The sequence below is a fragment of the Pelodiscus sinensis genome, unplaced genomic scaffold (assembly GCF_049634645.1).
Source record: "Pelodiscus sinensis isolate JC-2024 unplaced genomic scaffold, ASM4963464v1 ctg228, whole genome shotgun sequence".
NCBI classification, from domain to species: Eukaryota; Metazoa; Chordata; order Testudines; family Trionychidae; genus Pelodiscus; species Pelodiscus sinensis.
The window spans coordinates 28,477-51,117 of NW_027465917.1; the positions used below are offsets into that span (position 1 = coordinate 28,477).

At 53.3% G+C, this 22,641-nt stretch overlaps 2 long non-coding RNA genes across 6 annotated transcripts; both read right to left on the reverse strand.

The window, feature by feature from the left end:
- Nucleotides 1-1,367: 1,367 nt before the first annotated feature.
- LOC142824950 (uncharacterized) lies at nucleotides 1,368-20,696 on the reverse strand. 5 transcript variants are annotated; one of them, XR_012899501.1, is made up of 6 exons: nucleotides 11,002-11,217; nucleotides 7,354-10,737; nucleotides 4,078-4,141; nucleotides 3,881-3,978; nucleotides 2,582-3,477; nucleotides 1,368-2,045 (listed from the first exon to the last, which is right to left on the reverse strand). It is a non-coding gene; the product is annotated as an uncharacterized LOC142824950 (long non-coding RNA). The 5 variants fall into 5 exon arrangements; XR_012899500.1 differs by having other exon boundaries at nucleotides 2,582-3,978; XR_012899499.1 differs by having other exon boundaries at nucleotides 3,881-4,141.
- Nucleotides 13,686-15,881, reverse strand: LOC142824952 (uncharacterized). Its single transcript, XR_012899503.1, has 3 exons — nucleotides 15,630-15,881; nucleotides 14,473-15,329; nucleotides 13,686-14,172 (listed from the first exon to the last, which is right to left on the reverse strand). It is a non-coding gene; the product is annotated as an uncharacterized LOC142824952 (long non-coding RNA).
- Nucleotides 20,697-22,641: the final 1,945 nt, after the last annotated feature.

Below are 22,641 nucleotides of genomic sequence, written 5' to 3' on the forward strand. Positions count from 1 at the left end.
ATGTGCTTAAAGGGATCCCCCGGACAGCCGTTGCTCTGCTCCTGCTTTTGGCTTGCCTACCTCCTGGAGGGAAAGCAAAGCTGCTGCAGTGCTTGCTCTGGTTCCTCGGACACCACAGCAGTTTATTTTCAGGTTCAGGGTTTTTTTCTGCTTTTCACTGTGTTGGGGAGAATTCACAGACATTTGCGTCGGGTGATCAGGCCAGGCACGCAATGCCCGCATCTTCCGGAACTCATATCTGTACCGCAGCCTACAGGCTGGGTCATTCTTTCTGGAGTGAAACTATGCAGTCAGGGATGTTCAGATACCTACATGCATTGTGACTGACACGGCGAACCCCCTTATGACCTGGCTCATGAAGCCATTCACTGGACACCTAGATGCGAGCAGGGACCTCTTTAACTCTCGCCTGAATCGGGCTTGCTTGGAGGTAGAGTGCGCCTTTGGCCGTCTGAAGGGCAGGTTTATATGCCTTCTCGCTCAGCTGGACATGGGGGAACACAACATCCCCGATGTTGTTGCTGCATGCTGCACAACCTAGTGGAGAGAAAAGAGGCGGCCTTCCTCCCAGCATGGGGGACACGAGCCGCTGTGGAGGGGAGGCACTTTGAGCAGCCCCGGACAGCTGCCATCTGGCAAGCCCTCCAGCTGGGATTGCGCATTCAGGAAGCCCTGAGGGAGTGATTCTCCCAAGGAGCCCAATGAGTTTCCCCAGGGCCTTCCAAATGTGGGATTGCCCCATGCCTCCAGTGCCTTCCCCCCCCGTCCAAAGCCCCTCCCAGCCCCACATTCACACTGAGAACAGAGACAGGCTGACACAGACCAGGCCGGGTCTGGTTACAGCTGACGGCGTCCGCTCTGAGTGAATTGCTCAAACTAGGGGCTCCTTACAGTCCCCAGACTGGTGACCTTCCCAAACAGGCCACAAACCAGTCCCAAAAATAAATTGTTTGTTAACAAAGTAAAGTGCTTTCCTTACTGACTCTCACAGGTAGGAAGGGGGATGTCAAGCTGGAAGGGAGGGGGGAGGCTCAGGGCTGAGGGTGCCACCTGGATGACGAGCCCCTGCCACCCTCGCTGCGGAGGCCTGCTGGGGCTGGGCAGGAGGTGCGGCTGTACCTGAGTCTGGGATGGCAGCGGGTGAAGGAGCGTCGGAGGGTGAGGGGAGGGGTGGAGGAGCTGGTGGGGGGGGGAGGGCAGGCTGAGCAGGAGGAGCAGGAACAGACACAGGACCGGGGAAGGCTATGGCCTCCCGGATAGCAGTGCAAATAGCAGTGCGCTGTGTTGAGGAAATCTCGCTCCCCTGGGGTACAGAGTCCCCAGAAGGGTCCGAGGCTGGAGGTCAAAGCAGTGAGGCAGGAGAGAAATCCAAAAGGAAAATTTTATTATGCATGCAGGCTGACAGCTACCAGAGTGAGAGCAGCAGCAGCCCTGAGAGAGAGTTTCCGGGATCCTTTATACAGTGTGTTCAGACAGTTTAGTTGTTGATTGTTTTCTTTAACATATCAAAGTCTCAGCAGAAGTACTCTAAGACATTTCTGTTCACACCAGCTGTGCTAGAAGTAAGTTTTACAGTACAAAGGCACATGAGAACCTGAGGGAGGAGTCTACAAGGCAAACTGTGACAAAGATAAGAGTTTACACGACAATTTGTGACAGACTAGGAGTCTCCATGAAGTTAAGATAGGCATTGTAAGGGTCTTGATTAGAGTTAAGATGATTTCTCTCTGTTACAGGGAGAGAGGCCTGGAAAACTTTTAACCCTTAAAGCAGTTTTCTGTTAGAGAGTTTTGATTTCCTGCACAGTCCCTCCTTAGACACAATTGGAGTTTTTCTCCCACAGCTGCTGCACAAACTCGTCCAGCAAGCGACTGCACCTCTCTGTCTCTGCCTGCATCCTCTGATTACAGGTCTCCTGCATCCCTTGCAGGGCCGAGATGTGCTGGCGCACCAGGTCCAAATACGTGCGCCAGTGCCGATGGGTTCCCTGCAGCCGTCTGGGAGGTGGGAGAGGTGTGGCCCCCCCACCCTCCTGGACAGCTGGGCTGGATGTGGAGGACAAGAGGGAAAAGTCATCAGTCATGCATGCTCACGCTTTCCGAGAGACAGCATGCCCTCCTCAGCAGTCAGTGCCTGTCCTCTAGGATCAGCAGATGCTCATGTGGTCTCAGCAAGGAGTGGTATGCCCTGAGCAGCAGCCACAGCCTCCCTGAAGCCCAGACAGTGTGCAGGCCACCATCCTGCCCCCCTCCCCATGGCCAAGCAGCACAGACAAGTGCCAGGCTACAGTTGGGGTTCCCGCAGGTTGCTAAGAAGCCTGAAGCTGTGTGGCAATTCCCAGGGTCCCAAACCCCTGCCTGTACCTGGCATCAGTGTCTGTAGGAGCAGGTGGTTCCTCGCAGCCATGCGGGTGCAGGGGTAAGACATCCCTCCCTGAGGTCAGACGTCCCTCCCTGAGGTCAGCCATGTGTGTGTCCCCCTCCCTCCAGGATGTGATCAGCATGACATGTCACAGTACTGCATCATCCACTTTGCTCCCGCCTCCCCTGCCCTGTGTGTGATGGACCCTCACAGCACTCACCTGATGCTCCCTCCCCGGTGCCCAAAGTTGTCTGGGCAGGAACAATAGAGATGAAAGGTCTGGCAGGAGTGTCCACCAGGGCTTCTACCCGGAGGCCTTTATTTTCGACAAAAAATCTTCCCCGCATCCACACTTCCCTTTTTTTGACAGATCTCTGTCAAAAATAGTGTTATTCCTCGTAAAACGTAAAATGAGATTTACCGCTGTCAACAAAACCGCCGCATTCTGTTGATTTACTGTCGACAGAACGCGGCGGCTGTCTAGACGCAGGTACAGATTTTTCGAACAATCCCTGTAGTCTAGACACACCCCGAGTGTCAGAGTTGCTCCATTACAGAATTGTGCATGCATTGCCAAAAGTGGCCATCGAGTGTCACTGTTGCTCTGTTGCAGCATTTTTACGCTAGGCAGTTAGGAGTTATGAAATAACAGGCTAATGACTCCTGTTTGTGATGAGGAATAACCCTCATGTAGAAATTGTTATTTTGAAATGTCTTCAGTATATATGCTCAGCTGTTCTTATTTAGAAATAACTACTCCCCAGAGTCATTCAAAGTAATTACTTCCCAGTGCTTCCTGAGACTCTAAATCAATGTAGTACGTCAACATTAGGGGAGCCTGACTCAGACTAATTTCAAGGCTTCCCTGTAGTTTGGATGTTCTATTTCAAAGTAGTTAGCTTATTCTGACATAAGTGTGCAGTGTAGACATTGTTCAAAATAATTTTAAAAGATTCAAGGTATAACTGCCTAACTAAGTACTGAAGGAAAACTGCAAATTTCCATTTGCTCTTAGTCTGCATTGCGCTAGCTGGCTTCCAGCCCTAGTGATGGGCTCAAGGCTTTAGTCTCTGCCACAAGTCAGCCATTCTTTCATGAATCCAATGCCACTGAGAACTGAAAAGAGAATGAGAGGAGACTTGTAAACTCGACCACCACTAGTGGTCAAAACACAGACATAAACATGTGCATCACCTAACTGCTGGTCACTGGAGACCCCTTCTTTATTCCTCTCCAGCCTATCCAGGTCCTAAAATGCTCATAATTTATAAGAAACTATGACCATCTCCACTTCACCACACCCTCAGTCCACTATACCCACACCCTACCCAGAATACTCTGGTCCTCTGAGCGACGTGATGATTGAGCAAGCAACTGGAGAACAATGTGATGATGTCCAGTGATTACACGGACAGATGCTCTGTAGTTTGTCGTCCCTCCCTCCACATCGCTGTATTTGAAGGGCAGCGACCCACGTGCAGCTACTTACGGAGAGGAAAGGACAATCCCAGACAATTACCAGCCACAGGCAGAGCTCTGCCTTCCCCAGGATCCGTCCCATGGAAATCACAAGCATCTCTCTACTCGCAAGGAGGCACCTCGCTGCACAGACACTGGCTGAAGATAATTTCACAAAACATACACCAGCTCCTACACCGCCACGAGAGAGCTCCTCAGCTCCACTGTCAATAGGAACAACAGGTGACTCAGACTCACTTCAGGCAGATGCCCCTCATCTAGCTGGATCTCCAGAGTGGCTCCGATTGCCTACAGCAGGCCTCTGCAAGAACAGCAAATAACCCATGGAAGAAGTATCACTGCCAAAAATGCTACAGCTGCATGAGACCGTCCAGTACCTGCCTCTCTCTCCAACCCTTTCTACAACATGGCTGTTCCGCTACAAGACACAGACTGAACACCAACGGGTCAGTTGGCTGTAGCTCCCCACTGACATCAAGATTATGCCAAGAGACACACTCATCTTCCATGCGCTCGAGTCCAAGCCAGTAAGAATGCAAACACACCTCACATGCCGCTTCCTCTCTTTTTTCTGTTGTGTTGGCTAACACGGATTCATATGCTCTTGTGTTGCCCAAACGTCCAGTTTTGTGAGACCCCTTTTTAACTCATTCCTACCAGCTTTGGATTAGGGATGTTAAAGACGAGTCTATCCCCATAAGCAAATGCTTATGGGATAGTTGTCTGTTGACTAGTCAGCTAGTCGATTCCCCACACCTTGCTGCCTCTCTGAGATTGAAGTACTCCTTCCCCCCTGCCCCAGCTTTCTAAGTGGCAGCACTGCATGGCTGAGCTGGGGATCAGCTCTGCGGCAGCTGCCCCTTTGAAAAGCCACCTCCACACGTTTAAAGGGGCAGCCATGGACCCCGGGGTCAGCTGAGAACTCCCCAGCTGATCCCCAGCTCTGCATAGCATTTCCCCAGCTGGCCCCAGGTTCCACACGGCATGACCTGGGGCTCCTCATGGCATGCAGCACGGCATGGAGCCTGGGATCAGTGGGGGACTCAGAGTCCCCAGCTGAACCCAAGCCCCACTACTTTGAAATGCACAAGAGTCCCTGCTGGGCTCTTGTACTTTTCAAAGGAGGAATGGGGAAGTGCCTATCAACTTTGATTTAGTCACTATTTATCCCTTTAGTCTCTCCTTTTTCAAGAACATTTGTGAGACGTTTAATAGCAGTGGTCCAAATGCAGATCCCAAAAGCATAACACTCATTCCTACTCTCCCCGTCATAGCCACCAGGCTGCTGGTCAGTCCTCGTGGTTAAGGGGTTATCCTAGCCAGATATTTGGTCAGCCAATAACAATGCAGGTAGGGATTTCAAACTGGGAACAAAGCAATTTTTAACTTTTTCCTCCTCTGTCTGAGGCAGAGTGGGTTCTTCCAGGTAACAGGGAGCTGCGAGGTTGTCTCGCTCTCTCTAAGAAAAGTCTTTTCACAATATGTAAGTAGGGCAAAGTTTAATTAATCTATCAGGTTTTTAATTGTTTTATGGTTTAGGAATTTCAAATTGATGTTAAAAGTGGTTTTTTTTCCTCTTTGAAGCTTTCTAACCCACAGAATTGTCTCTGGCTACATCTAGACTGGCATGATTTTCCAGAAATGGTTTTAACGGAAAAGTTTTCTGTTAAAAGCATTTTCGGAAAAGCGCGTCTAGATTGGCACGGACGCTTTTTCGCAAAAGCGTTTTTTGCGGAAAAGCATCCATGCCAATCTAGACGTGCTTTTCCGCAAAAAAGCCCTGATCGCCATTTTCGCGATCGGGGCTTTTTTGCAGAAAACAAAGCTGAGCTGTCTATACTGGCCCTTTTGCGCAAAAGTTTTGCGCAAAAGGACTTTTGCCCAAATGGGAGCAGCATAGTTTTCCGCAAGAACACTGACAATCTTACATGAGATCGTCAGTGCTTTTCCGGAAAAGCAAGTGGCCAGTGTAGACAGCTGGCAAGTTATTCCGGAAAAGCGGCTGATTTTCCGGAATAAGTGGCCAGTATAGACACAGCCTCTGAGTATACAAATTGGTGGCCCTTGCCATCTAGCTACCTTAACTATACTTGCAATGGTAGTATTGTTTTGATAATAAACCTATAGCAGGTTAATTAGAAAAGAAAACAAACTTTTTATTTTGGTGTCCTAGTTTTATCTGTAAGCTCTCTGTCTGACTGGCTGGGAGTCAGCTAGCACAGACTGCAGCTTGTTTTTCTCTCTTCTTTTTCAAGCTCTGAGGGGAAAAAGAGCTTGAGGTACCCCTGAGGTTTTAGGGAGGAGGTTTTCCAAGTGATCTCATCCCTAGTTTTCTTGGACTACTTGGGTGATGGCAGTGGATATTCCCTAAAATTTGGGTTTTAGGATTTTGGGGGGAAGTTTTTGTACCAAAGCCTGGAGAGATCAGGTTTTGGGGTACTTTTGCAGGCCCCTGCTCCTGCATTTGTTGTGCCACAGTGGGTTACCCCCCCCCCCCATCTTTTACGGGGAGTACCCAGCAATGTTTTTATGAGGATCTAACAATACTTCAACTGCTTGAATGTCCGTCCATTTGTTATAAAGAACGAGAGGGGCGGGGTGATTTAAGCATAATAAAGTCCATGCCCCAAAGGCAAAGCCGCATCAGCTCAAACTCTGTTGCATTTAAGAACTGCCTCTGGAGTTAGGACATGAGCTTTAAGCACACCTCATGTATGAAATCCAGGGTTTCAAACTCAGGAGGGGGGCTACTGCCCTCCTACCCCATTTCTCTACCCAATTCTACACCCATAGGACCAAGGGCACCTACCCCCCTCAAACAATGGTGCCCTTGGCCTTATGGGTGGAGAAAGGGCAGGGTTAGGAGTGCACATTGCCATGGGCTGGGGGTGTTAAAAGGAAGAGAAAGGAGGGGTTGAGGGATCCACTGGATGGACGGGTGGACTGGAAGGATCAAGAGCGTGTTGGGCTGGGGGCCGTTAGGGAGGAAGAGGAGGGCGGGTGAGGGGGTCCTTATGTGTTGAAAGATGAATGGGGAGAAGGTAGGGTGAGGGTTGAGGTGAGCTGGGAGGTGGCTGTGACGGACCGGGCCAGGTCTTGGCACAGCTGAGGGCGTCCGCTCAGGGCGAATTGCTCAAAACTCGGGGCTCCTTACAGCCCCAGACTGGAAGCCTTTCCCAAATAGGCCATAAACCGGTCACACTGAGTGCTTTAGCTGCCAATCTGGCCAGCCAGAAGCCTCACGAGCAAAACCCCTCAGACATCCCAGCTCTCCCTGTACCACAATTAGCCCCGGGCCTGCACACAGGTGAGGGGGTTGTAGAACCCAATCTCACCTTCCCCGAACGGGTCTTTCTGGTCCCAAAGAACCAGCCACAAATCCCCGGTCACTTTACACTCTGGATCTTACCCACAAGATCACGCTGGGCCAATCCTTTAGAATCTGAAATCTAAAGGTTTATTAATAGAAGAAAGAAAAGCATGAGAGTAAGGTTGTTAAGGCAAATACATTACATGCACCAGTCACCGAGTTCTCGATGCAGGCTCTCAGCAGAGATGTTATAACTGCTATCTTAAAGGTCTCTGGTGTTCATCCTATGTCAGGATGGGTCAGCAATCCTCCTCGGCTCTCTGTTCCTTGCAAGGCTGCATCTAGGATCAGTAGCAGAATTGAAGACAAGATGGAGTCCGCCTCATGGCACTTGTATATCTCCCCGGTACCTTCCAAGTGGAGCAGGTCACATGGTCGAATGACTTAGCTCTGTTTCATATGTCAGCAGCCATTTTGCCCTGGCTGGGTTGCATGTTCCCAGACACAGTCCTCAGGTGTGTATTGGGCACCTTGAGAGCCATTATCCCTGGACCAGTGCTAATTAGCATACTCATTCAACGGACAATCCTCCTTTACAACAGGCAGTGCAGGCCAATATCAGCACAGACTCCATATTCATAACTCCACACACAGATATCATACAAGTACATGAGTAGCATATACAGAATCAGTAGAACATGACTTTCATTTGACATCTCGCATGGCCCCCTTTGTATAGACTTTGGGGCAAACACCTCCCCCCAATTGGTGCAGCAGTGATCTGGCTGCTCCCCTTAAAATCCACTAACGTGACACCCAGACAAAAGACCACAGCCTCTGCTTTCCTCTTCCTTTGAGGCCACTCCCTACCACCCACTGCTCGGACTTAAGGACAAAAGCAATTGTGTAACTGTTTAACTTCAAAAATATCTCACCAAATGTAGTGATTGGGCAACAAAATAGCAAATGAAAATTGATGTGGATAAGTATAAAGTAACGCACATTGGAAAAAATAACCCCAACTATACATACCATATGATGAGGGCTAATTTAGCTACAACTAATCAGGAAAGATATCTTGGAGTTATCGTGGATAGTTCTCTGAAAATGCAGTATGCAGTCAAAAAAGCAAATAGGATGCTAGTAATTATTAAAAAAGGGATAGAAAATAAGATGAAGACTATCTTAATGCCCCTATATAAAACTTCTGTACAAAGTGTTCAAGATGTGGGCGTACTAAATGTGGTCTCCTCACCTCAAAAAAGATACTGTACTTTGGCATTAGAAAAGGTTCAGAAAAGGGCAACTAAAATGAAGTATAAAACTATGGTACGCCATATCTTCAGTACTGTGTACAGATGTGGTCTCCTCACCTCAAAAAAGATATTTTGGCTTTGGAAAGGGTTCAGAAAAGGGCAACTACAATGATTAGGGGTTTGGAACAGGTCGCATATGAAGAGAGGCTAAAGAGACTAGGACTTTTCAGCTTAGAAAAGAGGAGACTGAGGGGGATATGACAGAGGTCTATAAAATCATGAGTGGTGTGGAGAAGGTGAATATAGAAAAGTTCTTTACTTGTTCCCATAATATAAGAACTAGAGGACCCCAAATGAAATGAATGGGTAGCAGGCTTAAAACTAATAAGCGAAAGTAGTTCTTCTCACAGCACATAGTCAACCTGTGGAATTCCTTGCCAGAGGATGCTGTGAAGGCTAGGACTATAACAGAGTTTTAAAAAAAAACTAGATAAATTCATGGAGGTTACGTCCATAAAAGGCTATTAGCCTGGGGGAAGGAAGAAATGGTGCCCCTGGCCTCTCTTTGTCAAAGGCTGGAGATGGATAGCAGGAGACAAATTGCTTGATCATTGTCTTCGGTCCACCCCCTCTGGGGCATCTGGCACTGGCCACTGTTGGCAGACAGGCTACTGGGCTAGATGGCCTTTTGGTCTGACCCAGTATAGCCATTCTTATGTTCTTATCAGTATCAGAAGTGCACCGATGGATACGGAGCACGTAGCTCCGCGGGATCTGGTGCTTCAGGGGCGATGACTTAAAAGCCAGCTCCCCACGTGCACAGGCTCTCACCTCCCCCCAGCCCTTGCTGACTCTGTATTAGAGACAGCAAGGGGGAGGGAAGCGTGTGTAGTTGTCAGGATTAACCGATAAGCCCAGGCTTATCAGTTAATCGTATACACGACTATACGCTAACGTCCCATTCACCGACTGTCACTGTTAGCATTTCTGTAACGGACTAAGTGCACTGCCGGGAGCAGGTACGCCTTGAGAGGCCTCCAAGCTTACCCAGTACATGGAGAGACCTTTTCTCAAAGGCCCAGCTTCTGATGGGTTTGGTCCTCCTTCTGGGATGCCACCGGATGTGCTGGGATTTCACTGAGACTACTTGCTCCACTAGCCTTGCCTGCCTCTCCCTGTTTTGCTGACTTAGGCTCTCTGGCCTCTGGGAGCCCGCGCAGGTTGGGACGCACCAAGTGTAGAAAAACAGAGTCTGCAAACAGCTCTCTACGGTAAGGCTTAGCTAGAAAATCGTCCAGCACTCAATTGCAGTTCCCCTCCGGAAAGTACACCCAAAATAATATTATCTGACGAGGGAGAGAAATCACTACAATGTAAGCTCATACGTTTGCCCATCCCCTCAATGAGGAGTAACATACGCACAACTTCTCCCGCTCCCCTCCTGCTGTTAGAAATTACACAAACTACATTTGTTTTATTAAAATCTAGCTTTTACAGTTGAGAGATTGCTGTTGTTTATCAAAACAAAATAAAGCACGCATACCGTGTATGGGTGTAGGCATGGATGGAGGAAGGGCAGCGTTAGGAGTGCAGGTTGCCATGGAATGTGGGTGTAGAAAGGAAGAGAAGGGAGGTGGGACCCAATGGATGGGAGCATGGATTGGAAGGGTCTGGAGTGTGGGATGGCATGGGATGGGGGCTTGTTGAGGAGGAAGAGGAGAGTGGTTGAGGGAGTCCTTACCTGCGGAAGGAGGGCTGGGGGGAAGGTAGTGATGGGGGTCACATGGCAGGTGGGATGGGATTGTGGGGGGAGGGACTGTGGGTTGGGAAGGGAAGAAACAGGGCTGAAGGGTCCTATAGATGGGGGAAAGGTAGGGATAGGGATAGAGTGTGGGATGGGGAGTGTTCTAGGGAGGAAAAAGAGGGGCTGATGGAAACATGAATGGAGGGATGCTCTGAGGGTGCAGGTTGCTCTGAGTGTGTGGAGAGAAGAAGGGAAACTGACGGACACCAGGAATACGGGGTATGGGATAGGGAAGAGCACTGGTGGGGGTGCACGTTGTGTGAGGGGGAAGTTGAAATGTACTGATGGAGTGGAACCTCCGTTCGGACTCGCTGTCTAAGCGAACATGACATCCCTTCCTAGACCCGAGTGGGCCATAAGCCGAGAGATTTCCAGACCCGACACTTATCTCCCGGTACGCGATGGCTGCTCCTCTCCCAGCCGGACGGTTCTCGCCTCGCTTCGACCAAGCTCCCGAGCTCGCTGTTCTCGTTTCCGTTCCATCCCCAGACGGGAGGACACCAGAAGGGTGGACTTCTTATCGCTCGCTACCGAACAGAGCAGAGGGGAAAAAACAAACAAACAACTTAACTTTTCAGTCCGCAAGGACGCAGCATCGCTTCTCCTCCCACCATCGGCCACCCCCTCCCGCTGCCACTCCAGGAACGTGGAGAGAACGGAGGCCTTGAATCTCTATCCACGCTCTGCTGAACCGCCTACCCCCCCTTCACCAGGCTCCGTGCCCCAGCAGGAAGCTCTCTGCCTCAGAAGAAACATACTGCCAGGACGCTTGAAGATTTCAAAGCACGCACCTCTTACTCACACAGAGCCATGGGAAGGCCGAACGCTGAGGACCCTTCACGTGTTCCGAGAATCACGTCCAGGCAGCTCAAGTCCATCTCGGACGATTTCTTCTCCGCCCACAGCCACGCACTGATTCCTCTGCAAGGGTGGCCGAAAAAGCCCAGCGTGAGCTCTCACTCACTAAGGTCTGTGGCTGTGGGAATTCTATCCTTTAGCCCTTTCCCCCCGTCTCGCCTATGTATCGGGCCCTCTACAAGAACACTGAGTCAGTCAGCCATGACGCACCACCGCTCTCCCTTGCGCGACTGGCGTACCTGCAGAATTCCCGTTGGCTCCTGAGCCCTTAACCCTTGAAGATGCTCACCTGGAATGCCTGCAAGTGTGCTGTACAAGGACACGGCAGAAGCAGAGCAAGGACAAAGACACAGACAGAAACAGACAGACAGAACGTATTGGCCAATACGAGAGAGCAACAAGAGAGAAACACATAAGAGGCAGTCAGAAACCTTACCACCTTGCGTCTTCCTCCTCGAGCCAAGCGTCTGCTGAGAAGGACACCGTGTTCCAGAGAAACCAGCACCCCTGACAAACGGGAGCCCTGTTTCTCCCACTACCAAGGAAGCACCTCGGGAACCTCCGCTCGGACTCGCTGTCTAAGCAAACGTGACTTCCCTTCCTAGACCCGAGTGGGCCGTAAGCCAAGAGATTTCCAGACCCGACACTTATCTCCCGGTAAGCGATGGCTGCTCCGCTCCCAGCCGGACGGTTCTCGCCTCGCTTCGACCAAGCTCCCGAGCTCCCTGTTCTCGTTTCCGTTCCATCCCCAGACGGGAGGACACCGGGAGGGTTGACTTCTTATCGCTCGCTACCGAACACAGCAGAGGGGAAAAAACAAACAAACAACTTAGCGTTTCAGTCCGCAAGGACGCGGCATCGCTTCTCCTCCCACCATCGCACCGCAGCCTCCCACCGTCGGCCACCACCTCCCGTTGCCACTACAGGAACGGGGAGTGAAAGGAGGCTTTGAATCTCTATCCACGCTCTCTTGAACCGCCTACTGCCCCTTCACCAATCACCAAGCCACCAGGCTCCGTGCCCCAGCAGAAAGCTCTCTGCCTCAGAAGAAACATACTGCCAGGACGCTTGAAGATTTCAAAGCACGCACCTCTTACTCACACAGAGCCATGGGAAGGCCGACCGCTGATGATCCTTCCCGTGTTCCGAGAATCACGTCCAGGCAGCTCAAGTCCATCTCGGACGATTTCTTCTCCGCCCACGGCCACGCACTGATTCCTCTGCAAGGGTGGCCGAAAAAGCCCAGCGTTAGCTCTCACTCACTAAGGTCTGTGGCTGTGGGAATACTATCCTTTAGCCCTTTCCCCCCGTCTCGCCTATGTATCGGGCCCTCTACAAGAACACTGAGTGAGTCAGCCATGACGCACCACCGCTCTCCCTTGCGCGACTGGCGTACCTGCAGAATTCCCGTTGGCTCCTGAGCCCTTAACCCTTGAAGATGCTCACCTGGAATGCCTGCAAGTGTGCTGTACAAGGACACGGCAGAAGCAGAGCAAGGACAAAGACACAGACAGAAACAGACAGACAGAACGTATTGGCCAATACGAGAGAGCAACAAGAGAGAAACACATAAGAGGCAGTCAGAAACCTTACCACCTTGCGTCTTCCTCCTCGAGCCAAGCGTCTGCTGAGAAGGACACCGTGTTCCAGAGAAACCAGCACCCCTGACAAACGGGAGCCCTGTTTCTCCCACTACCAAGGAAGCACCTCGGGAACCTCCGCTCGGACTCGCTGTCTAAGCAAACGTGACTTCCCTTCCTAGACCCGAGTGGGCCGTAAGCCAAGAGATTTCCAGACCCGACACTTATCTCCCGGTAAGCGATGGCTGCTCCGCTCCCAGCCGGACGGTTCTCGCCTCGCTTCGACCAAGCTCCCGAGCTCCCTGTTCTCGTTTCCGTTCCATCCCCAGACGGGAGGACACCGGGAGGGTTGACTTCTTATCGCTCGCTACCGAACACAGCAGAGGGGAAAAAACAAACAAACAACTTAGCGTTTCAGTCCGCAAGGACGCGGCATCGCTTCTCCTCCCACCATCGCACCGCAGCCTCCCACCGTCGGCCACCACCTCCCGTTGCCACTACAGGAACGGGGAGTGAAAGGAGGCTTTGAATCTCTATCCACGCTCTCTTGAACCGCCTACTGCCCCTTCACCAATCCCCAAGCCACCAGGCTCCGTGCCCCAGCAGAAAGCTCTCTGCCTCAGAAGAAACATACTGCCAGGACGCTTGAAGATTTCAAAGCACGCACCTCTTACTCACACAGAGCCATGGGAAGGCCGAACGCTGAGGATCCTTCCCGTGTTCCGAGAATCACGTCCAGGCAGCTCAAGTCCATCTCGGACGATTTCTTCTCCGCCCACGGCCACGCACTGATTCCTCTGCAAGGGTGGCCGAAAAAGCCCAGCGTGAGCTCTCACTCACTAAGGTCTGTGGCTGTGGGAATACTATCCTTTAGCCCTTTCCCCCCGTCTCGCCTATGTATCGGGCCCTCTACAAGAACACTGAGTCAGTCAGCCATGACGCACCACCGCTCTCCCTTGCGCGACTGGCGTACCTGCAGAATTCCCGTTGGCTCCTGAGCCCTTAACCCTTGAAGATGCTCACCTGGAATGCCTGCAAGTGTGCTGTACAAGGACACGGCAGAAGCAGAGCAAGGACAAAGACACAGACAGAAACAGACAGACAGAACGTATTGGCCAATACGAGAGAGCAACAAGAGAGAAACACATAAGAGGCAGTCAGAAACCTTACCACCTTGCGTCTTCCTCCTCGAGCCAAGCGTCTGCTGAGAAGGACACCGTGTTCCAGAGAAACCAGCACCCCTGACAAACGGGAGCCCTGTTTCTCCCACTACCAAGGAAGCACCTCGGGAACCTCCGCTCGGACTCGCTGTCTAAGCAAACGTGACTTCCCTTCCTAGACCCGAGTGGGCCGTAAGCCAAGAGATTTCCAGACCCGACACTTATCTCCCGGTAAGCGATGGCTGCTCCGCTCCCAGCCGGACGGTTCTCGCCTCGCTTCGACCAAGCTCCCGAGCTCCCTGTTCTCGTTTCCGTTCCATCCCCAGACGGGAGGACACCGGGAGGGTTGACTTCTTATCGCTCGCTACCGAACACAGCAGAGGGGAAAAAACAAACAAACAACTTAGCGTTTCAGTCCGCAAGGACGCGGCATCGCTTCTCCTCCCACCATCGCACCGCAGCCTCCCACCGTCGGCCACCACCTCCCGTTGCCACTACAGGAACGGGGAGTGAAAGGAGGCTTTGAATCTCTATCCACGCTCTCTTGAACCGCCTACTGCCCCTTCACCAATCCCCAAGCCACCAGGCTCCGTGCCCCAGCAGAAAGCTCTCTGCCTCAGAAGAAACATACTGCCAGGACGCTTGAAGATTTCAAAGCACGCACCTCTTACTCACACAGAGCCATGGGAAGGCCGAACGCTGAGGATCCTTCCCGTGTTCCGAGAATCACGTCCAGGCAGCTCAAGTCCATCTCGGACGATTTCTTCTCCGCCCACAGCCACGCACTGATTCCTCTGCAAGGGTGGCCGAAAAAGCCCAGCGTGAGCTCTCACTCACTAAGGTCTGTGGCTGTGGGAATACTATCCTTTAGCCCTTTCCCCCCGTCTCGCCTATGTATCGGGCCCTCTACAAGAACACTGAGTCAGTCAGCCATGACGCACCACCGCTCTCCCTTGCGCGACTGGCGTACCTGCAGAATTCCCGTTGGCTCCTGAGCCCTTAACCCTTGGAGATGCTCACCTGGAATGCCTGCAAGTGTGCTGTACAAGGACACGGCAGAAGCAGAGCAAGGACAAAGACACAGACAGAAACAGACAGACAGAACGTATTGGCCAATACGAGAGAGCAACAAGAGAGAAACACATAAGAGGCAGTCAGAAACCTTACCACCTTGCGTCTTCCTCCTCGAGCCAAGCGTCTGCTGAGAAGGACACCGTGTTCCAGAGAAACCAGCACCCCTGACAAACGGGAGCCCTGTTTCTCCCACTACCAAGGAAGCACCTCGGGAACCTCCGCTGGGACTCGCTGTCTAAGCAAACGTGACTTCCCTTCCTAGACCCGAGTGGGCCGTAAGCCAAGAGATTTCCAGACCCGACACTTATCTCCCGGTAAGCGATGGCTGCTCCGCTCCCAGCCGGACGGTTCTCGCCTCGCTTCGACCAAGCTCCCGAGCTCCCTGTTCTCGTTTCCGTTCCATCCCCAGACGGGAGGACACCGGGAGGGTTGACTTCTTATCGCTCGCTACCGAACACAGCAGAGGGGAAAAAACAAACAAACAACTTAGCGTTTCAGTCCGCAAGGACGCGGCATCGCTTCTCCTCCCACCATCGCACCGCAGCCTCCCACCGTCGGCCACCACCTCCCGTTGCCACTACAGGAACGGGGAGTGAAAGGAGGCTTTGAATCTCTATCCACGCTCTCTTGAACCGCCTACTGCCCCTTCACCAATCACCAAGCCACCAGGCTCCGTGCCCCAGCAGAAAGCTCTCTGCCTCAGAAGAAACATACTGCCAGGACGCTTGAAGATTTCAAAGCACGCACCTCTTACTCACACAGAGCCATGGGAAGGCCGACCGCTGATGATCCTTCCCGTGTTCCGAGAATCACGTCCAGGCAGCTCAAGTCCATCTCGGACGATTTCTTCTCCGCCCACGGCCACGCACTGATTCCTCTGCAAGGGTGGCCGAAAAAGCCCAGCGTTAGCTCTCACTCACTAAGGTCTGTGGCTGTGGGAATACTATCCTTTAGCCCTTTCCCCCCGTCTCGCCTATGTATCGGGCCCTCTACAAGAACACTGAGTGAGTCAGCCATGACGCACCACCGCTCTCCCTTGCGCGACTGGCGTACCTGCAGAATTCCCGTTGGCTCCTGAGCCCTTAACCCTTGAAGATGCTCACCTGGAATGCCTGCAAGTGTGCTGTACAAGGACACGGCAGAAGCAGAGCAAGGACAAAGACACAGACAGAAACAGACAGACAGAACGTATTGGCCAATACGAGAGAGCAACAAGAGAGAAACACATAAGAGGCAGTCAGAAACCTTACCACCTTGCGTCTTCCTCCTCGAGCCAAGCGTCTGCTGAGAAGGACACCGTGTTCCAGAGAAACCAGCACCCCTGACAAACGGGAGCCCTGTTTCTCCCACTACCAAGGAAGCACCTCGGGAACCTCCGCTCGGACTCGCTGTCTAAGCAAACGTGACTTCCCTTCCTAGACCCGAGTGGGCCGTAAGCCAAGAGATTTCCAGACCCGACACTTATCTCCCGGTAAGCGATGGCTGCTCCGCTCCCAGCCGGACGGTTCTCGCCTCGCTTCGACCAAGCTCCCGAGCTCCCTGTTCTCGTTTCCGTTCCATCCCCAGACGGGAGGACACCGGGAGGGTTGACTTCTTATCGCTCGCTACCGAACACAGCAGAGGGGAAAAAACAAACAAACAACTTAGCGTTTCAGTCCGCAAGGACGCGGCATCGCTTCTCCTCCCACCATCGCACCGCAGCCTCCCACCGTCGGCCACCACCTCCCGTTGCCACTACAGGAACGGGGAGTGAAAGGAGGCTTTGAATCTCTATCCACGCTCTCTTGAACCGCCTACTGCCCCTTCACCAATCCCCAAGCCACCAGGCTCCGTGCCCCAGCAGAAAGCTCTCTGCCTCAGAAGAAACATACTGCCAGGACGCTTGAAGATTTCAAAGCACGCACCTCTTACTCACACAGAGCCATGGGAAGGCCGAACGCTGAGGATCCTTCCCGTGTTCCGAGAATCACGTCCAGGCAGCTCAAGTCCATCTCGGACGATTTCTTCTCCGCCCACAGCCACGCACTGATTCCTCTGCAAGGGTGGCCGAAAAAGCCCAGCGTGAACTCTCACTCACTAAGGTCTGTGGCTGTGGGAATACTATCCTTTAGCCCTTTCCCCCCGTCTCGCCTATGTATCGGGCCCTCTACAAGAACACTGAGTCAGTCAGCCATGACGCACCACCGCTCTCCCTTGCGCGACTGGCGTACCTGCAGAATTCCCGTTGGCTCCTGAGCCCTTAACCCTTGGAGATGCTCACCTGGAATGCCTGCAAGTGTGCTGTACAAGGACACGGCAGAAGCAGAGCAAGGACAAAGACACAGACAGAAACAGACAGACAGAACGTATTGGCCAATACGAGAGAGCAACAAGAGAGAAACACATAAGAGGCAGTCAGAAACCTTACCACCTTGCGTCTTCCTCCTCGAGCCAAGCGTCTGCTGAGAAGGACACCGTGTTCCAGAGAAACCAGCACCCCTGACAAACGGGAGCCCTGTTTCTCCCACTACCAAGGAAGCACCTCGGGAACCTCCGCTGGGACTCGCTGTCTAAGCAAACGTGACTTCCCTTCCTAGACCCGAGTGGGCCGTAAGCCAAGAGATTTCCAGACCCGACACTTATCTCCCGGTAAGCGATGGCTGCTCCGCTCCCAGCCGGACGGTTCTCGCCTCGCTTCGACCAAGCTCCCGAGCTCCCTGTTCTCGTTTCCGTTCCATCCCCAGACGGGAGGACACCGGGAGGGTTGACTTCTTATCGCTCGCTACCGAACACAGCAGAGGGGAAAAAACAAACAAACAACTTAGCGTTTCAGTCCGCAAGGACGCGGCATCGCTTCTCCTCCCACCATCGCACCGCAGCCTCCCACCGTCGGCCACCACCTCCCGTTGCCACTACAGGAACGGGGAGTGAAAGGAGGCTTTGAATCTCTATCCACGTTCTCTTGAACCGCCTACTGCCCCTTCACCAATCCCCAAGCCACCAGGCTCCGTGCCCCAGCAGAAAGCTCTCTGCCTCAGAAGAAACATACTGCCAGGACGCTTGAAGATTTCAAAGCACGCACCTCTTACTCACACAGAGCCATGGGAAGGCCGACCGCTGATGATCCTTCCCGTGTTCCGAGAATCGCGTCCAGGCAGCTCAAGTCCATCTCGGACGATTTCTTCTCCGCCCACGGCCACGCACTGATTCCTCTGCAAGGGTGGCCGAAAAAGCCCAGCGTTAGCTCTCACTCACTAAGGTCTGTGGCTGTGGGAATACTATCCTTTAGCCCTTTCCCCCCGTCTCGCCTATGTATCGGGTCCTCTACAAGAACACTGAGTCAGTCAGCCATGACGCATCACCGCTCTCCCTTGCGCGACTGGCGTACCTGCAGAATTCCCGTTGGCTCCTGAGCCCTTAACCCTTGGAGATGCTCACCTGGAATGCCTGCAAGTGTGCTGTACAAGGACACGGCAGAAGCAGAGCAAGGACAAAGACACAGACAGAAACAGACAGACAGAACGTATTGGCCAATACGAGAGAGCAACAAGAGAGAAACACATAAGAGGCAGTCAGAAACCTTACCACCTTGCGTCTTCCTCCTCGAGCCAAGCGTCTGCTGAGAAGGACACCGTGTTCCAGAGAAACCAGCACCCCTGACAAACGGGAGCCCTGTTTCTCCCACTACCAAGGAAGCACCTCGGGAACCTCCGCTCGGACTCGCTGTCTAAGCAAACGTGACTTCCCTTCCTAGACCCGAGTGGGCCGTAAGCCAAGAGATTTCCAGACCCGACACTTATCTCCCGGTAAGCGATGGCTGCTCCGCTCCCAGCCGGACGGTTCTCGCCTCGCTTCGACCAAGCTCCCGAGCTCCCTGTTCTCGTTTCCGTTCCATCCCCAGACGGGAGGACACCGGGAGGGTTGACTTCTTATCGCTCGCTACCGAACACAGCAGAGGGGAAAAAACAAACAAACAACTTAGCGTTTCAGTCCGCAAGGACGCGGCATCGCTTCTCCTCCCACCATCGCACCGCAGCCTCCCACCGTCGGCCACCCCCTCCCGCTGCCACTACAGGAACGGGGAGTGAAAGGAGGCTTTGAATCTCTATCCACGCTCTCTTGAACCGCCTACTGCCCCTTCACCAATCCCCAAGCCACCAGGCTCCGTGCCCCAGCAGAAAGCTCTCTGCCTCAGAAGAAACATACTGCCAGGACGCTTGAAGATTTCAAAGCACGCACCTCTTACTCACACAGAGCCATGGGAAGGCCGACCGCTGATGATCCTTCCCGTGTTCCGAGAATCACGTCCAGGCAGCTCAAGTCCATCTCGGACGATTTCTTCTCCGCCCACGGCCACGCACTGATTCCTCTGCAAGGGTGGCCGAAAAAGCCCAGCGTTAGCTCTCACTCACTAAGGTCTGTGGCTGTGGGAATACTATCCTTTAGCCCTTTCCCCCCGTCTCGCCTATGTATCGGGCCCTCTACAAGAACACTGAGTCAGTCAGCCATGACGCACCACCGCTCTCCCTTGCGCGACTGGCGTACCTGCAGAATTCCCGTTGGCTCCTGAGCCCTTAACCCTTGGAGATGCTCACCTGGAATGCCTGCAAGTGTGCTGTACAAGGACACGGCAGAAGCAGAGCAAGGACAAAGACACAGACAGAAACAGACAGACAGAACGTATTGGCCAATACGAGAGAGCAACAAGAGAGAAACACATAAGAGGCAGTCAGAAACCTTACCACCTTGCGTCTTCCTCCTCGAGCCAAGCGTCTGCTGAGAAGGACACCGTGTTCCAGAGAAACCAGCACCCCTGACAAACGGGAGCCCTGTTTCTCCCACTACCAAGGAAGCACCTCGGGAACCTCCGCTGGGACTCGCTGTCTAAGCAAACGTGACTTCCCTTCCTAGACCCGAGTGGGCCGTAAGCCAAGAGATTTCCAGACCCGACACTTATCTCCCGGTAAGCGATGGCTGCTCCGCTCCCAGCCGGACGGTTCTCGCCTCGCTTCGACCAAGCTCCCGAGCTCCCTGTTCTCGTTTCCGTTCCATCCCCAGACGGGAGGACACCGGGAGGGTTGACTTCTTATCGCTCGCTACCGAACACAGCAGAGGGGAAAAAACAAACAAACAACTTAGCGTTTCAGTCCGCAAGGACGCGGCATCGCTTCTCCTCCCACCATCGCACCGCAGCCTCCCACCGTCGGCCACCCCCTCCCGCTGCCACTACAGGAACGGGGAGTGAAAGGAGGCTTTGAATCTCTATCCACGCTCTCTTGAACCGCCTACTGCCCCTTCACCAATCCCCAAGCCACCAGGCTCCGTGCCCCAGCAGAAAGCTCTCTGCCTCAGAAGAAACATACTGCCAGGACGCTTGAAGATTTCAAAGCACGCACCTCTTACTCACACAGAGCCATGGGAAGGCCGAACGCTGAGGACCCTTCCCGTGTTCCGAGAATCACGTCCAGGCAGCTCAAGTCCATCTCGGACGATTTCTTCTCCGCCCACGGCCACGCACTGATTCCTCTGCAAGGGTGGCCGAAAAAGCCCAGCGTTAGCTCTCACTCACTAAGGTCTGTGGCTGTGGGAATACTATCCTTTAGCCCTTTCCCCCCGTCTCGCCTATGTATCGGGTCCTCTACAAGAACACTGAGTCAGTCAGCCATGACGCATCACCGCTCTCCCTTGCGCGACTGGCGTACCTGCAGAATTCCCGTTGGCTCCTGAGCCCTTAACCCTTGGAGATGCTCACCTGGAATGCCTGCAAGTGTGCTGTACAAGGACACGGCAGAAGCAGAGCAAGGACAAAGACACAGACAGAAACAGACAGACAGAACGTATTGGCCAATACGAGAGAGCAACAAGAGAGAAACACATAAGAGGCAGTCAGAAACCTTACCACCTTGCGTCTTCCTCCTCGAGCCAAGCGTCTGCTGAGAAGGACACCGTGTTCCAGAGAAACCAGCACCCCTGACAAACGGGAGCCCTATTTCTCCCACTACCAAGGAAGCACCTCGGGAACCTCCGCTGGGACTCGCTGTCTAAGCAAACGTGACTTCCCTTCCTAGACCCGAGTGGGCCGTAAGCCAAGAGATTTCCAGACCCGACACTTATCTCCCGGTAAGCGATGGCTGCTCCGCTCCCAGCCGGACGGTTCTCGCCTCGCTTCGACCAAGCTCCCGAGCTCCCTGTTCTCGTTTCCGTTCCATCCCCAGACGGGAGGACACCGGGAGGGTTGACTTCTTATCGCTCGCTACCGAACACAGCAGAGGGGAAAAAACAAACAAACAACTTAGCGTTTCAGTCCGCAAGGACGCGGCATCGCTTCTCCTCCCACCATCGCACCGCAGCCTCCCACCGTCGGCCACCCCCTCCCGCTGCCACTACAGGAACGGGGAGTGAAAGGAGGCTTTGAATCTCTATCCACGCTCTCTTGAACCGCCTACTGCCCCTTCACCAATCCCCAAGCCACCAGGCTCCGTGCCCCAGCAGAAAGCTCTCTGCCTCAGAAGAAACATACTGCCAGGACGCTTGAAGATTTCAAAGCACGCACCTCTTACTCACACAGAGCCATGGGAAGGCCGACCGCTGATGATCCTTCCCGTGTTCCGAGAATCACGTCCAGGCAGCTCAAGTCCATCTCGGACGATTTCTTCTCCGCCCACGGCCACGCACTGATTCCTCTGCAAGGGTGGCCGAAAAAGCCCAGCGTTAGCTCTCACTCACTAAGGTCTGTGGCTGTGGGAATACTATCCTTTAGCCCTTTCCCCCCGTCTCGCCTATGTATCGGGCCCTCTACAAGAACACTGAGTCAGTCAGCCATGACGCACCACCGCTCTCCCTTGCGCGACTGGCGTACCTGCAGAATTCCCGTTGGCTCCTGAGCCCTTAACCCTTGGAGATGCTCACCTGGAATGCCTGCAAGTGTGCTGTACAAGGACACGGCAGAAGCAGAGCAAGGACAAAGACACAGACAGAAACAGACAGACAGAACGTATTGGCCAATACGAGAGAGCAACAAGAGAGAAACACATAAGAGGCAGTCAGAAACCTTACCACCTTGCGTCTTCCTCCTCGAGCCAAGCGTCTGCTGAGAAGGACACCGTGTTCCAGAGAAACCAGCACCCCTGACAAACGGGAGCCCTGTTTCTCCCACTACCAAGGAAGCACCTTGGGAACCTCCGCTCGGACTCGCTGTCTAAGCAAACGTGACTTCCCTTCCTAGACCCGAGTGGGCCGTAAGCCAAGAGATTTCCAGACCCGACACTTATCTCCCGGTAAGCGATGGCTGCTCCGCTCCCAGCCGGACGGTTCTCGCCTCGCTTCGACCAAGCTCCCGAGCTCCCTGTTCTCGTTTCCGTTCCATCCCCAGACGGGAGGACACCGGGAGGGTTGACTTCTTATCGCTCGCTACCGAACACAGCAGAGGGGAAAAAACAAACAAACAACTTAGCGTTTCAGTCCGCAAGGACGCGGCATCGCTTCTCCTCCCACCATCGCACCGCAGCCTCCCACCGTCGGCCACCCCCTCCCGCTGCCACTACAGGAACGGGGAGTGAAAGGAGGCTTTGAATCTCTATCCACGCTCTCTTGAACCGCCTACTGCACCTTCACCAATCCCCAAGCCACCAGGCTCCGTGCCCCAGCAGAAAGCTCTCTGCCTCAGAAGAAACATACTGCCAGGACGCTTGAAGATTTCAAAGCACGCACCTCTTACTCACACAGAGCCATGGGAAGGCCGAACGCTGAGGACCCTTCCCGTGTTCCGAGAATCACGTCC